General features: G+C 41.0%; 1 long non-coding RNA gene across 1 annotated transcript in view; it reads right to left on the bottom strand.

The window, feature by feature from the left end:
* LOC308060724 overlaps window positions 1-14,387 on the bottom strand; it is a 55,966-nt gene extending 41,579 nt beyond the window's left edge. The window contains exon 1 of the long non-coding RNA XR_013926867.1: window positions 1-14,387. This exon is cut by the window's left edge and continues 18,849 nt beyond it. This is a non-coding gene — a long non-coding RNA (uncharacterized lncRNA).

Here is a 14,387-nt window from a genome sequence, read left to right as displayed (position 1 = left end):
AGTAACAATCACTTAAGCCTGACATCCATGGTTTTGCAGCTTGCTCATTAATGTTCACTAATCCCACACTAGCTCGTGTCAAGAGAGTATCTAGAGAACAAGGGTTAGTATCTGCAATATCACATTGTGATTGTTGTGTTTGGGACTTAAGCACTTTTTGTAACACCTGAATTGTTACAGGTTGAAAGAGAAGCTTTTGAGTGGCAGCCTTAGGAAGTAATTACCAGGCTGACTGTCAATGAGGTAAAAACAGTCTCAGACAAATTTTGTATATCCAGACAGAAGTCAATTTAAGTGAACAAACAGGTTAAATGTCATAATCGTGCACAGGCCATGAGCTGGAGCACTGCTGCTTTATCACAACAGAAACAGGGAAGAGGCCTTAGGAGTCAACTGATCCAAAACTGCTTTGGGCAATGCATTTGGAGCCAAAGTTTCATGATGTCCCATTCCTGAATGGTTGTATTTTTCTGTGTTTGTTTGTTTAAACAATGAATTGCCAAATTTGAGCCCTGCCAGAGAACAGCATGCAAGAACCCTCCCAAACCCAGCTCCAAAGGGCAGACTAGATTTCAATCTATCACCATATCCCCAACAGTCAATGATGTTCACGTAACACACTCCCTTCCTTCTAGTCTGTTTGATGTTTTCTAAGGTGCTCATAGCACTTGGATCCTTTTTGGAACCACAGGGTGTTTACTGTACCAACCACGGGAACACATTTCATTATGAATTTCCCTGGCCATTTATAGAAAATATGTATACTGTCTGTTCTTGTAGCGTTAACAGGCTTCCTTAATAAATTAAAAAATAAATGTAGAAAAACAAAGCATTATCCTTCAATGACTTAATAAGATTTTGCATCATCATCACCATTATTATTATTATTATTAAAGTATCCCAGCAACAGAATAATAAAATTACACTGATGTGAGCAATTCACACACCTTTGATTAAGGATGTGTCAGCAATTTCCCGCATGAATCCTTCTTTTTTGGTGGAATGAGAAGGAGTGGGAATGAGATAAAAATCGCCTGCTGTAATTCTTTGTGGGCTGCTCCCTGGCAGATGATGTTTTAACAGAGGAGCCGCTTCTTTATTAATCCAGCTTTACAGAATAAATTAGCCTGAAACATTTATGATTCTGATTTTTAGGATTGTCTTTGCATTAATTTGCAAGCCCCAGTGACTGCCTGGTGGATCAGTTAGTTTGCTAGCTGCTTGTCTGAGGGCATGTTTACTGATGTGTGTGTGAAGTCATGGAAACCAGCATGCTTTAGACATGTAACCAGGGTTCACACACAGCCTGTTCACTCCTGTGCATCCAAATTCAGGACAGAATAAATCCCTTAGAGCGGAGTCTCCCAGTTTAAACCATTGGTGCTCTAATGCAGGTGTGACAAAAATCGGTACAAAATAAAGGTAGAAGTTAAAGTCTGTAGTGGGACCTGAGTTACACCATCCATCTTCAGGTGCCTGACATCTCCTCTGATGTCTAAGAAGTAGGTAGTTGGCCCTAGTAGAGTAGCTCAGACACCTAGACTTCCTAATACAAGCAAGAAATGAGATCAGACACCTCCTGAGGGCAATTCAGGGTTCCTAGATGCTAAGGCAGCAGTTTTCTTGAGCTCTTGGGAAGGAAATGGTTCCAGTGAGAAGAGAGGGAGGCAGAAAAAAGTTCCACCCTTCTGTGTCTTTAACCTAGTCCACGCAGCAAAAGCTCTTGAGCATCAAGGCCTCTTCTGAGAGTAGTGCCGTGGAAAACCAAAACGATAACAGAATAGCTTGAAGAGGGGACTCCGCCCGCTTTTTACATGGCAGCCTAATGATTAAAGTACACTCCTGGGAATGCAGGGTCCCAAGTCCTCCTCGGCCTGAGAGTTTTCAAGCCTTCATCACCCACTTCTCCAAGGCATGGTCTAACCACCAGCCTTCAAAGCAAGCCACATGCTGACTTCTTGCACATCTTCTGTCCACGTTGGTCCAGTTGGCGTATCCAAAATGATAACATGAAAAGAGTAAGCAAGGAAGAGTGTGACCCTGCAGCCATGTGGGTGAAGCATGCTTCTGGAAGATGAAAAACCTGATTTAGGGTCATTATGTTCTGGCTCACCTATATATTTTCTACTAGATAGTCTGTCGATAAAACCCATGAGTAATCTGGGCTGTGAGTCAGAACTAGTCTTGTTGATTGACAAACTCATGGAATAAAATCTATTGTAAGTCATTAAGTGTACCAGTGGCTTTGTCTGTTAGCATTTATTATTTATATTAACTCCTAGTGGTAACAGGCAAAAAAGTCTATGCATATGCCAGCAAATTAAACAGTCCCATGGAGCATTGCAGGGCACCGAAATTCTGTCATCTCTACCGTTTAATTGTGGAATGGCTCATGGCACATTTCTGGCCTGTGACAAGTAGCACATTCCTAAACAATCCCCCTGGAGTTATCACAGCCCACTGCCCACTTCCAACAGGCAGCCTGGGTGCAGCCAACCCCTCTTTTAGAGAGAAAAAGAAGTTTAATAGCAAGGGATCTGTGCCAGAGAAGGGTTGTAGGCATGTTAGTGCTAGAGATGTTTCTAGTAGCAGTTTCAGTGTGCAAGGCGCCATACAAACAATTAAGAGGTTGTCTCTGAAGAGAAAGAGGCTCCGTCCTAAACAGTTCCCAGTCCAGCTGTGTTCTGGTACTTCTTTACTTGCAGACGGCTCTTAAGAATAAATTCCATGTGCTGAATTTCAGTAATTCTTTGTGCCTGTGAAACAGTTGTGCAGTGGCAAGAGCTCAGGAAAAAGAGATGAATGCAACATGTCAGTTCAAAAGGAAAAGGGTGAAAATTCCAGATAAACAGAGGCTGCCTCAGAAGAACACAATTCCAGAGGCTGCCCCACATGCAATGCTGCCAGTAAGGATGGACAGCTTAAAACCACAGTCTGAATTACTCTTCTGTACTGAGCGGTGTGATTATTGCATATGCAACAGAGCTTGTGGGCAATGCAGAGAAATCCTGGAAGTATTTTAAGCAGTGGTTTTCACGATTTATGGCTGTGACAGATACAGAGCTAATGAATAACACAGGGAAAGTGACCTTGTTAACTCTTTTGTAGATGCTTATCCAAGACCTTTCTGGCAGAGAGACAGTCTTTTCCCTAAGCCTTTATGTAGATTTGAGGTGAACAAAGTTCTTAGGGGTAAGAACAACAACAAAAAATACTTACTTTTAACTGGCATATAGGAAGGAAAACACTGATACATATTCAAAGTCCAGGAGTGGAGTCTCAGTAAAGAACAGCAGCCAGCAGTTTTGAAAATCAGCTGGATACCTACACTCCTGCTTTAGCAGGTAAACACATGTCCTGGTTTTCAAGAGGGCTCCCACTGGCCTGTGGGGGAAAACTCTGATTTATAGAGTGGATGACTTGGTCCGTCACGGCTTCCTAGAGGACTCTGGGGATCTGCAGGAATACCAGAACGCAGAGACTATGGGCAGAAACACTCAGCTACAAGTGATAAAGCACCATATAGCTCCTTCTTAAGGGGGTCATTGAGGGATTGGACATAAATAATTGGATATACAAATGGAAGCAGGAAGAAGAAGAAAGAGCACGGGGCTTGGGAGCTGGCAAGGAAGGCTGCATGAGCTGTGAAGGGACTGAAAAACTCTAAGAGCCAGAGTGTTGGATTACCTGACCCAGACATCAGAGATGCCTCAAATCCTACATGTTGTGTTTCAACAGAGAGCACACTAAGTAACTGTTGCACTCCTCCAAACTGCGTAAAATGTACAGTAGAAAGCATGCAACAATACAGGTGTTTATCCCATTGGCTTGCAATTTTAGTTACAGTCTGGTAACTAATAGGTCAACCTCCCACTTTCAACATCCATTAATATCTCCACTATAGTATTTTCATCCGAAAAGCCATTTTCCAGCAACAGACATTGTCCTGCTCTGTTTAATATCAGTAGCAAGCATAACAAGTGTTCATGGATTTGAAACTACCTTTCTGAATGTGGCAGACCGTGCCCAGGATTCCTCCCCAAATGAAAAAGGTGAATGTCCTGAAGCATATGATAGACTCACTTCCCATGCTGGGAAGAAGCAATCTTCACTCAAAGAGGAAAAGGATTTTGTTTTCTTTGTTATTGGTCCAAGTGATATCATAACATCTTCCTGAATGCAGACAGTAATTGCGACTGATACGTATCAGGATAAGTAACATTGTACAACAGGATTTGACATAGCACATCGGGAACACAGTCATTCTGTTAAGAGCTGGGTGGTTACCAAAAATGCATGCAATAATTTAGAATTAGGATTCTTGTCTGGCTGTATGTCCTTCCAGATAACTGTGTTACAGAACAGTTAGTTGTACCCACAACTGTGCAGACCGTGGAATTTTTATTTCAAAAGCTGAACATAAATGTTTTGCACAGCTGTCCTGTATTAGCCCCAAACATATTTGCCTATGTAATTGCTTAATATAATTAAATAACTAAGTATCACTGGGAGGAGGGGTCTTGTACAAGTAAGATTTCTTGTTCTACCAGAAACAAAACTTTTTACTTCATTTTACTAATACTTTGCTTACATTTTATTTCATGCTTTTATTTTCCATTTTTTCCAATTTTCTAGTTTTCATTTTCTTTAAATCGAAAAAGTGAGCAGTTTCCATTTTCTCTAAATCTCTTTGCTTTCTTATTCAGTTGAAACTAACCCACAGATTTAATTTTAATTTGAAAATAATTTCTATAACTCTACAGCAAATGAAATTATTTTGAGACAGATCCACAAGCTGTCCTGTGCAGCCCTATCCATGGCCCTGAGGGCTCGGGAGGTGGCACAGACTCACAGGGTGTGGGATAGCTGCTGGAAGGGGGGAAGGACTTAGAGCAGCTGGTAGCTCCCCATTGCTGCCTAGACCATGAAGAAACAAGCCCCAGGTATCATCATGGCCTGCTGCAGCCATCAGGCTTGCTCTTCCCACAGCAAGGGCAGCTGGCCAGACTCATCCCTGTTGTGGTGTTTGGGCAAATTCCCCTTTCTGAGAGAAGAGCATGATGATACATGTTTCTTCTCTCTCCTGGCAGTCGCTGTTATAAATGCCTACATTTCGCAATGAGGTCTGAATTATCTTCTAAAATTATACATGGCATCTCTCATCTGGGACTGATGTCAGTGCGGCATATGTTTACCATGGGAACCTGAAGAACACTGAACTTCTACAAGGAGAAAATCAGCCTATTTCACTTTTCATGTCAAACCTGCAGTAGTGCAAGTTCTGCAGGTGGCAGCCAGATGAAACAGCTGCTGATTTGTCTCCTGCAGGCTTGAATGCACCTCCCCAGGCTTCACCAGGACCTGATCACCTGGGGCAATCCAAGGAGGATCCAAATCTCTCAAGGATTTCTTTTTAGTCCATCACTCAGCCCACCTACTCCCTGAAACTCCCTGGGGAGTAAGGAAGCGAGCCCAGACCTTCCTGTGCTTCTTCCTCCTGTCAGTCTTCCTGAACCAGCAGGGAAATATTGCTAAAAATCTCAAATATGTATCAATGCTCAGCTACAGCATTTCTACCCCAGTTGTCACAAGCCCAAAACAGGCTACAAAGCAGACTTCTGTAGTCTCCACGTAGAAAAAACATGTTTGAAATAAACACATAAACCCCCACCCTAGGTAGTAATTTTGATATTTTACAGCCATTTCAGTCATCTGTTCTGCATTAATTTTTCATGTCAACTAGCTAGAAGTAGATAGTCCTGACAGACAGTGATGGTTCCTGAGACAAACTGGTCCCTCGAGTATTTCATGCATTGGTTTGTGATTCTGTCTGACTTCTGGTACATTCAAAAGACTTAAATGAATGAGGAAAAAGCTGTTTTGGCATTTGCTTTTAACCTGTTTCCTTGAAACAATAAATTTTTTCAAAGGGAGGGATGGGCCTCTTTGTTCTGTGCTGATGCAGCACCTGTTTCGGTGGAGCTACATACATGAGATGGTTCCACTTACTACTGGCTTCATTTACTATTTGACCTTGTTAAAGTCGTCATCTTTCAGAGAATTTAACATATCTTGATAGGCACTACACCGTTCTACTATAATTTACTACTCCACCCATGCAATAATAGTATACCATCTCATTTAAATAGGACTTTCTCAACCAAAGGGTGCCAACATTATAATGCAGAAGTAGGGGATTAACCACATGAGGGAGAATACAAGGTTTAAAGCACCAAAAGATCATTATAGATAATTTTAGGACTGCCCAGAAGTGACGAACATCATAATATTAGTAGGTAGAGACACTCACACTTTCATGTTATGCAGTCACTCATGTAGAAACAAAGAATATGTACCTAAATATAGTAAATAAACCTTTAGTAGGTTTCCAGTCCTACAAGCTGACAAACACCTGCAGCTCCTTACATTCACAAGTTACACGTGTTTCTGTTCCTCACCAGAACTGACATGTTACGTTCAAAATCATGAAGAAAAAGGAAGAAAATAACGCAACAAAATTTCAGACATCATGCTTTGAAAAAATTTTAGATGTTAAGGACACAGGAATCTATCTGCAACCACCTGAACAGATGCCATGCATACTACAGGTCTTCTCTGGACTAATTCCTGCTTCAGGTCCAGTCGTGGAAGTGGAGCTGCTCACAATTGTTTTAAATCTGCTTTACTATTATTTGCAAATCACTTTAAAGTTCCCAGGAGTCTTCTAGGTAGAAGAAATTGAGACCTACTGCTAGATCAGCTTTTCTGCAATCTTTTTGAAGCAGCCCATGTGCCTGAAGCAGTCCTTCAAACACAGGCTGAAAACCAATAAGCTGGATCGTATCTCCTATTTTAATTAAAAGCTTCCTAATGATGGACAATCCACAATAATCTTAGGAAGTTGTTTGTTCTCTTGTTGAATTACTGTTAGAAATGTGTCTGTTATTTTCAGTCCAAATTTGGCTAGCTTCAACATTTAGGCTTCAAATACAATTAAACATTTTCATGCTCGATTAAAAAACCCTCTGTTTTCAAACAACAGCTCCCCGTGTTAGTCACTATAGCGTATCTGTGATCAAATCATACTGTAACCTTCCACGTATAAACAAACAAAGTGCACAAGACATAAAATGTGCTCAATATCCACTGATCACCCATTGTTAAAAGAGGTTTTCATAAAACCTGAACACAAATCCATCAATACCTTCACTGAGTCTTGTGCTCCATTGCTTGGTAATTCGCCAAGAATGTGTTAACATACCTGCTCCCATACGAGCAATAACTCCTGGGATGGGAGTGTTTGAAATGTCCTGACAGGAAAGCTCCAACTGTGGCCAAAGGAAGCTTTCGCTCCCAAAAGGCTGGGATTTGCGAGCTCCTGTGGTGGATTTAGTCACACATGGTGAGCCGTTCAGACTCGTCACACATCAGATAACGAAAGCAAATGAGGAGTTCCAATCAGTGCTGGAGCCAACCACCAATGTTTGGAGAAGCATCTGAACTCCCCCCAAATTTTTGATGGGATTGGAGGCAGAGGGCAGGTCCATAGCAAGACTGTCGATTGGAAGCCCATTTCTAAGCTGGACCTCATTTTTGGAAGCTACCAGGAAATGCAAATAAGGATGAAACAAAGCAACATGATTTGTGTTACGGTCAACATTTGCATAACACAGTTACGCATGTCTGTGTGTATGGGTGTATAGCAAGCACGTCTAATAGTCTGTAATTACGCCTTGGAAAATATACACACCAAGGAATTTCCAAAGAGTCTGACCTGGCAGAAAACACAGTCCCAGGAAATCTGCAGAAGTTTGCTGAGATGATCCCAACATACACGGGAACTGCATGGCTGAGAACTGGGTCAGTCAGATAAATCAGATGGGATTCGCCTTTTTCCCTGATTGAATACATGTACAATAACCTCTTGGCACATGTACAAATTTTAAATTTGGTTTGCTCAGATATGCCCATATGCAACATTGACATTGGCTTTCAAAAATGCCTCTGCCAGTGAAAATCAGCTGCTGAAATATTCCTGGAAAGTAAAACAGAAAGTGGCACAATCCTTAAACAAAAGGGAATTAACTAAAAAACTGGACCTGGCAATGCCCACCTTTACACAAAATGCTGAGATGCTCTCACAAATAATTCAAAACGTTACTTGGTCTCTTGAAGTGTTCTCAGCTTTTCAATCCGAAAAGAAAATCTGATTCTCTGTTTATATGTGTTCTATATTATTTCTTAAAAGCATGATAAATACCCATTTGGTAAAGCTGCAGTAAAATATTCTGCCACTGAGGTGGCTCCTCGGTAAATGCCGTTCACTATTGACTTCAGTTCTGCCTCTGCTCAAGTCCTTGCATCATACAAGGATTTAAAAATGCACAGAATTCTTTCTTTCAATATCACTTTCTGCTCATATTGACCAAGGATCTCAATTAGAATAAGGAAAGCAATATTACCCTTGAATCTGTGGTTTTTTATTTCTCACTCTGTTTTAGAGCTTTGGTGTGTAACCATTCCTAGTCCCGTTCTGTGCCCAAAGTTGCCTCCACACTGCTGTCTTTCCCTCATGTTTTCCAGACAGCCAGGTTTTACTTCCATCAGGACATTTTTTGATTTCTCACACCTTCTCCAATGTGACAGGATTTTATTTGTGTTTGTTGCGGGTTTTTTCTCCCTGATCCTATATTTATGATATGTCAACCCGGAGATGAATGAATTTGCTGTAATGCAATAGACAGACATTTTATAGATTCCTCTACTTCTGAGAACAAGAATTTTCACCCTGGAAAGTATGGAATGTAAGATACCCCTGGGGTAGGCAAAACCTGTTACCAGGTAGAGGAAGCAAGGAGCTTGTTTTACTCTTAAAGGTGCAGCAATGTTGCAGGAAATGTTTGTCACTATGGGAATATGGAGAGAGAGGAGCCACACACACACAAATCATCCCACAATTAGTGACATGCATGATGTAGGAGGGAGAGCTCAGCTCTCTGAAGGATGGGGTGTTAAGCAGGGAGCTGGAGACCAGTGACTTGATCCAGGGCACCAGCTGTCTTCTTTATCTGTGGGCTCCTCCTTTACTGCAACTGGCTCCAAGGCAGCCACGATTTCTGCACGCCAAAATGATTAATGAGAGAAGACCCCACCTCCCTTTCCCCCATACAAATGGGTTTAAGCAATTTGCAGCGTGCCATCAGCTAATGAGGGGAGAATAACCACTATGAGATATTAAATGAAAATATTATGGCTGAGTTTACGACATGTAAGTTTTGAGGAGTACATCATTGATGTACTGCCCTTGTCTTGGAAACATCGTATGTTCTGGTGAACATTTTATGCTCACCAGAAACTGTCTCTTTTTCTTCTTTTCCAGGACAGACAGACTACGAAACATTTTTCTAATGCTCTACACATTATAGACAGATAGATTTTTCGACATTGTCCTCACAAGGACTACTGAGACCCCCTTCTTGTGCCATTTAATTCTTCTGTCACCTGTACCATTACTCTCTGGTTTTTGTTCTCCCCCAGCTTTTCAGTGTTGTCAAACTTCTGTATGACTCTGCAAAATCTTCCTGTCTGATGTAAACTAAGCAACTTACATTATTTTTATGTTTAAACTCATTCAATTTTCACAGAACAGTGATTGTGGAAATAAGCATCCTTTTGTTTCATGAGTTGACATTAGGTTTTTATATATTTAGATGTCATGTGTTTAAAGATAATGAAAGAGAAGTGTATCATGATAGACTATCTTGACTTCTTTAGGGATAGAGGGCTCTGAAAGATTGATATGATACGAAATACAACATTAATTACAGAATGAACTGCACCTTTTCAGACTTTGGCTTGGCAAAGCTGAAGAATTTTTTTTATTTTCACTTGTAATCTTTATGTCTAAGACACCTAGCACTGAATGCCAGTGCCTTCCCATGATAGCCACACAGGAATTGTTAAACATATCAGAACATACTCAGAAATACATACAAAAATGAACAGAAAATAAATGAAGGAACAGTTGTTTACACTGCTAATGTAACCTGTTAATGATGTAGTAAGGTGACACGCTGATTCGCTCACTGTGCTTCTCTTACAGTAGTGTTAATTTTTCACATGAGTCTTGTGTATCAACAATACCTTTAGCTGATTAGCAAGTAAACCAAATAGCATTTGTTGTTGTTACTGAAAAGTCTATTATTTTTATATATATATACTAGACACCTTTTCTGCAAGCTCAGGTAAGCTCCAGTGTGAGGAGGAATTCCCAGAGTGGAGCGCACAACACCAGATGAAAATACAAAAAAATACTTTGGCTTGTCTGCTACACTTGGTACACAGCCAGAAACAGAAGCCATTTGCAAAGAAGGTAGCCCATTGCCTGGAAAGGTCTGTTAGCACATTTCAAGTCAGTATGAAGCTCTGATTCACCTTCATTAGCTTGTGCCCAGAGGGGAGCTCAGCATTGTTGAGATCCAGTGGTGTTATCCATGTAGGGATATATGTCTACATTGCACAAAGGTGTGACTTGCTAGACTAGAAACCACAGGCTATGACAAGCCAATCTCTCAGGTTATATCTCATTCTAATCAAAAGTATGATGGAAGTGCATGCAGACATACCCACTTGAGCTTTCAACACTTTTATCTGCCTTCAGAATAAGATCCAGCCCAAGTTCTGTGAGATTTGGATAGCCTTTCCCTCCAAAGTCTCAAGAGCAAGACTTTTCCTGTAAAACTTACAGTGGGAGGTTCAATACCTCTTTCCTGGAAAGTCTCCAGCCAAAATTTGCAGACTCAAAAGATTAAAGATCACAGATAGACTCATGGATGCAAATATGAACCTCTCAGAAATGTGAAGCTGCTCCTAATAAGTTCAGACTCACCTCTAGTTCAGATGAAAGCTTCACCTTAGGGTCTTTATCCAAATTAAGTTCCAGTGACAGTTATTCAATGTCATAAGAGTTTTGCATTCACCTTTTATATTAAAAAATGAGCAAATATCCTCTTTGCATATACCTTTTATGTTATGTTAGAAAGGATCTTCAAGATAACACTGCTAACCATTGCAGTACCAGTCCAAGCCCCGGCTGAGAGCCTACACAGAAACGCAGAAAAGCTGTAGGCTTTTGAAAATAAGTGACAGTGTAAACAGACAAGGAAAACGTAACTGTGGGAGGAGAGCATTTGCAAAAATGTGACCTATAGGGCCGTATTGGACAAGTCAGGAACAGAGACAGTAAGACTCTAAGAACAAAATCTGTTGAAGTCAAAGAGTTCTACCACGGAATTCAAGAAAGTCAGGATTTCAGCCCAGGTGGATCTAAAAAAGATGGAGTGTCTGGTATTTACTCCCCTCTTTCAAAGCTGAGGACTGTAATGGTTTTAGAATTTATTTGTTCTTCATGCCTGAGTACTCAAAGGCAAAACAGAAGATATGTCACTGGGAGACACCAAAAGAGACAGCCAGCCAGTTGGTGTATACCAATGGATTCAAGTCAATGTATTTCTGTTGATTTCCACTTTGTTATCCACCTCTATACCTTCCAAGAATGGCATAACATTGTCCAAGAATATCCAAGAAAGTCCATAACACCAGCAACAACGTGTTCAGCATTACCAGCTTAAAATGATGACTCCTTCAGATCCAAGAGCATTTAAGGGCCTTTTATCTTGCTATTTGTATTTGAAGTTTTAGGATCTGAGCTATATTTTCAAGCTCTTGCCTCTGAACATGAGGGTAGAAACCAGCAAAAAAAATGAAACTATATTTAGATATATGGGATTCTTACCTCCTGCATAATTCCAGCATCCTGGCCTCAAAGTGAAAGCTGAACAATCACAAAGTGAAGAAATGGCAACTGCATGGGTGAGACAGAGGGGTACAGGGAAGCAATAACAGCAGTGGAGGCTTCTGCAGTGAGTAGAAATAGTGCAGGAGAATCACAGATTTAGTTTTGGCACCAGGAGGTATTCAGAAATTCTCACCATGAACAGTGATGTCCTAAAGCTGAATCAGCTGCCCATGTGAGCAACCAAACCCTTCTGCCCACCTTCCCTGATCTTTCTGTATTGTTATGCTTTAGTTGCTTCAGGTTTTCCAAGAAAACTGGAAACAGCTTCACATACAATTTACATATTCTTGTTTATCCTCCTTTCACAGGGAAACAAGGCTCATGTGAACTTTTTGAATGCCTTTTGTCCATCTTCACCCAAATCTGATAGCAGGATAAAGCTCTTAATGGAATCAACTTTTTACAAGAGGCCTGTATAAAACATGTATTGAGATTGTATGTGGCCTGGAAAGCTGCTTTTTCAGCCCTACAGCATCGGAGGGACATGGCATTTATTTCAGCTTGTTCCTTAAAGAGGAAGTGTTGGCTGCTCAGTCATCCGTGCAGGTCTGGACCATCTGCAACATTTGTTGTTTCTTCCAGGTAAAAAAAAAAAAAAAAAAAAAAAAAAAAAAAAAAAAAAAGGGAGTATCATGGCTTAAGCAAAAGAAATCATTAGTCTGCTGCACGTGGAACTGTTTACTTAAATCATTACTTCCAAACATCTCTAGTGTTAGGCTCCATGTTTCATTTTGACGGTAGAGCATGTTCTTTCCCAACTATGCATTATATTTCTCCCTTTCAACTTCTGCCTTTGAGCTACTATCTTCCGTGTGTTACAGTCAGCAGAATAATGAAATGTCCAGCTGTGGGACACACAACTTTTCCCAAAATTATTTGAGTTCCCTTGCAGAGTAAAAGAGAAAAATTAGCATCTCCATGAGCCTTCTGAGACCTAAGATACATAGACAATAAAAAAGATCATCACATGGTAACAGAAATGGAATATTTGTCTATTCAGAGACTGTATTCTACAGTGCAGCAATTTCACTCAGGATCAGGTGCCCCGGGCTATGTGGTTGCTGTGTAAAAAGCAGCTCCACACCTTATGAAAGCATGTAACCCTGTATGACAAATGGGAAATTATTACGCAATAACTATATGCCCTTGCAAGACCTGATTGCCAGTACCTATCATTCCAAAATATATCTTCTGAGATTGCTATCAGGTTGCTCACACTGTAACAATCTCTCAACTTGTGTTCTCCCTTTAAAATATGCAATGTGATGATTTTCACTGCCCCTCCTCCACAGACTCTTTGAAGGATCTCAAAGCACCTGCGGAAGAAGAGCCTAGCGCCTGCAAACTGGCTATGAACAGGACACAAAGATATACACAGCAGAGGCTTCAGAGATCTACCTCCATACATTCTCTTTCCTCTCTAACATTGAAATAATTCTTCTGATTGAGATTTCTTAGCTAGATCTGTCCTTCAGGACAGTAGTATCTGTTATTACACCGCATTTCTGGTACCCGGCACAAGTGTCCTAAACTCAGTCGTACATATGGTCCTTATTGTCCTTACCCTTATGGATAAGGAACAGTAACAACCTCACTGCCTTTTGGGACTGCACCTATTGATGTCAAAGGGGCTTATCATCACTAGCCGATTAAAATGGGTTGCTGCTAATCAGAGGCAATGGAATTGTTGAGGGAGTAGTGCTGACATGGGGAAAGAAAGTGATTCAATACCATTAGCCATCTTCTATGATATCAGAACAGGCTCCCTGCCTGAGCCAGGTTAACTCCCACTTTCTCATTGATGCACTGGAGGATATTTTCTGAAGGATTCAGCCATATGGCTTTCATTCATTACAACTCTTCCTACTCACGTGAGCACTTCTCTTACCAGTCTGATAAATCTAGCCAAGACATGCAGAACAACTGGCACAATTTCCCCATGCATAATCTATTTCAAGACACTTCAAAGTATTTTGAATTCTTATGAATTTCATAGTGGTTTTCTTTGGGATTTTTTGTTTGGGTTTGTTGTTTGTTTGTTTTTTTCAGTCTGATCTTCCAAAGGTCAAGGAAGGAGTGACATTTGGGGCATTTGCCATTATTACATCCTAGCATTTTATTAGAGAAATCTTTTAAGAAACGTGCACTTCACCTCAAAACATCCAGCTAAGGTCAGGGCCCCATTGCACTAGACACCATATACACAGAGTGAAATGTGGTCCCCATCCTTTAAAAATGGCAATAGAGGACCAAAAAAACCTGTCATGAGAGGGAAGAAGCTCAGCACAGTAAAGGCCATTTTGTAGTTATACAGCATCTCAGAGGTCTAATCCAAACCAAATCCAGGTTTTGAACAAAACAGAGCTGTCTCAGTTCTCCCCATGTCCCACGTGGGATAGCTCTTCTCATACCAAAACCAACTTCATGCCACTTGGAGGTGGCAGGGGAGGGAACAGCTGGGCTCCAACGAAGTGCCAGGTAGGCAGCGCTGGGGATACTGTGTTTGCCGGAGGGCTTGTGGGCAGACTGT

The sequence above is a fragment of the Falco punctatus genome (genome assembly GCF_963210335.1).
Source record: "Falco punctatus genome assembly, chromosome: 3".
Classification (NCBI taxonomy): Eukaryota; Metazoa; Chordata; class Aves; order Falconiformes; family Falconidae; genus Falco; species Falco punctatus.
This window is presented reverse-complemented; position numbering and strand designations above follow the sequence as displayed.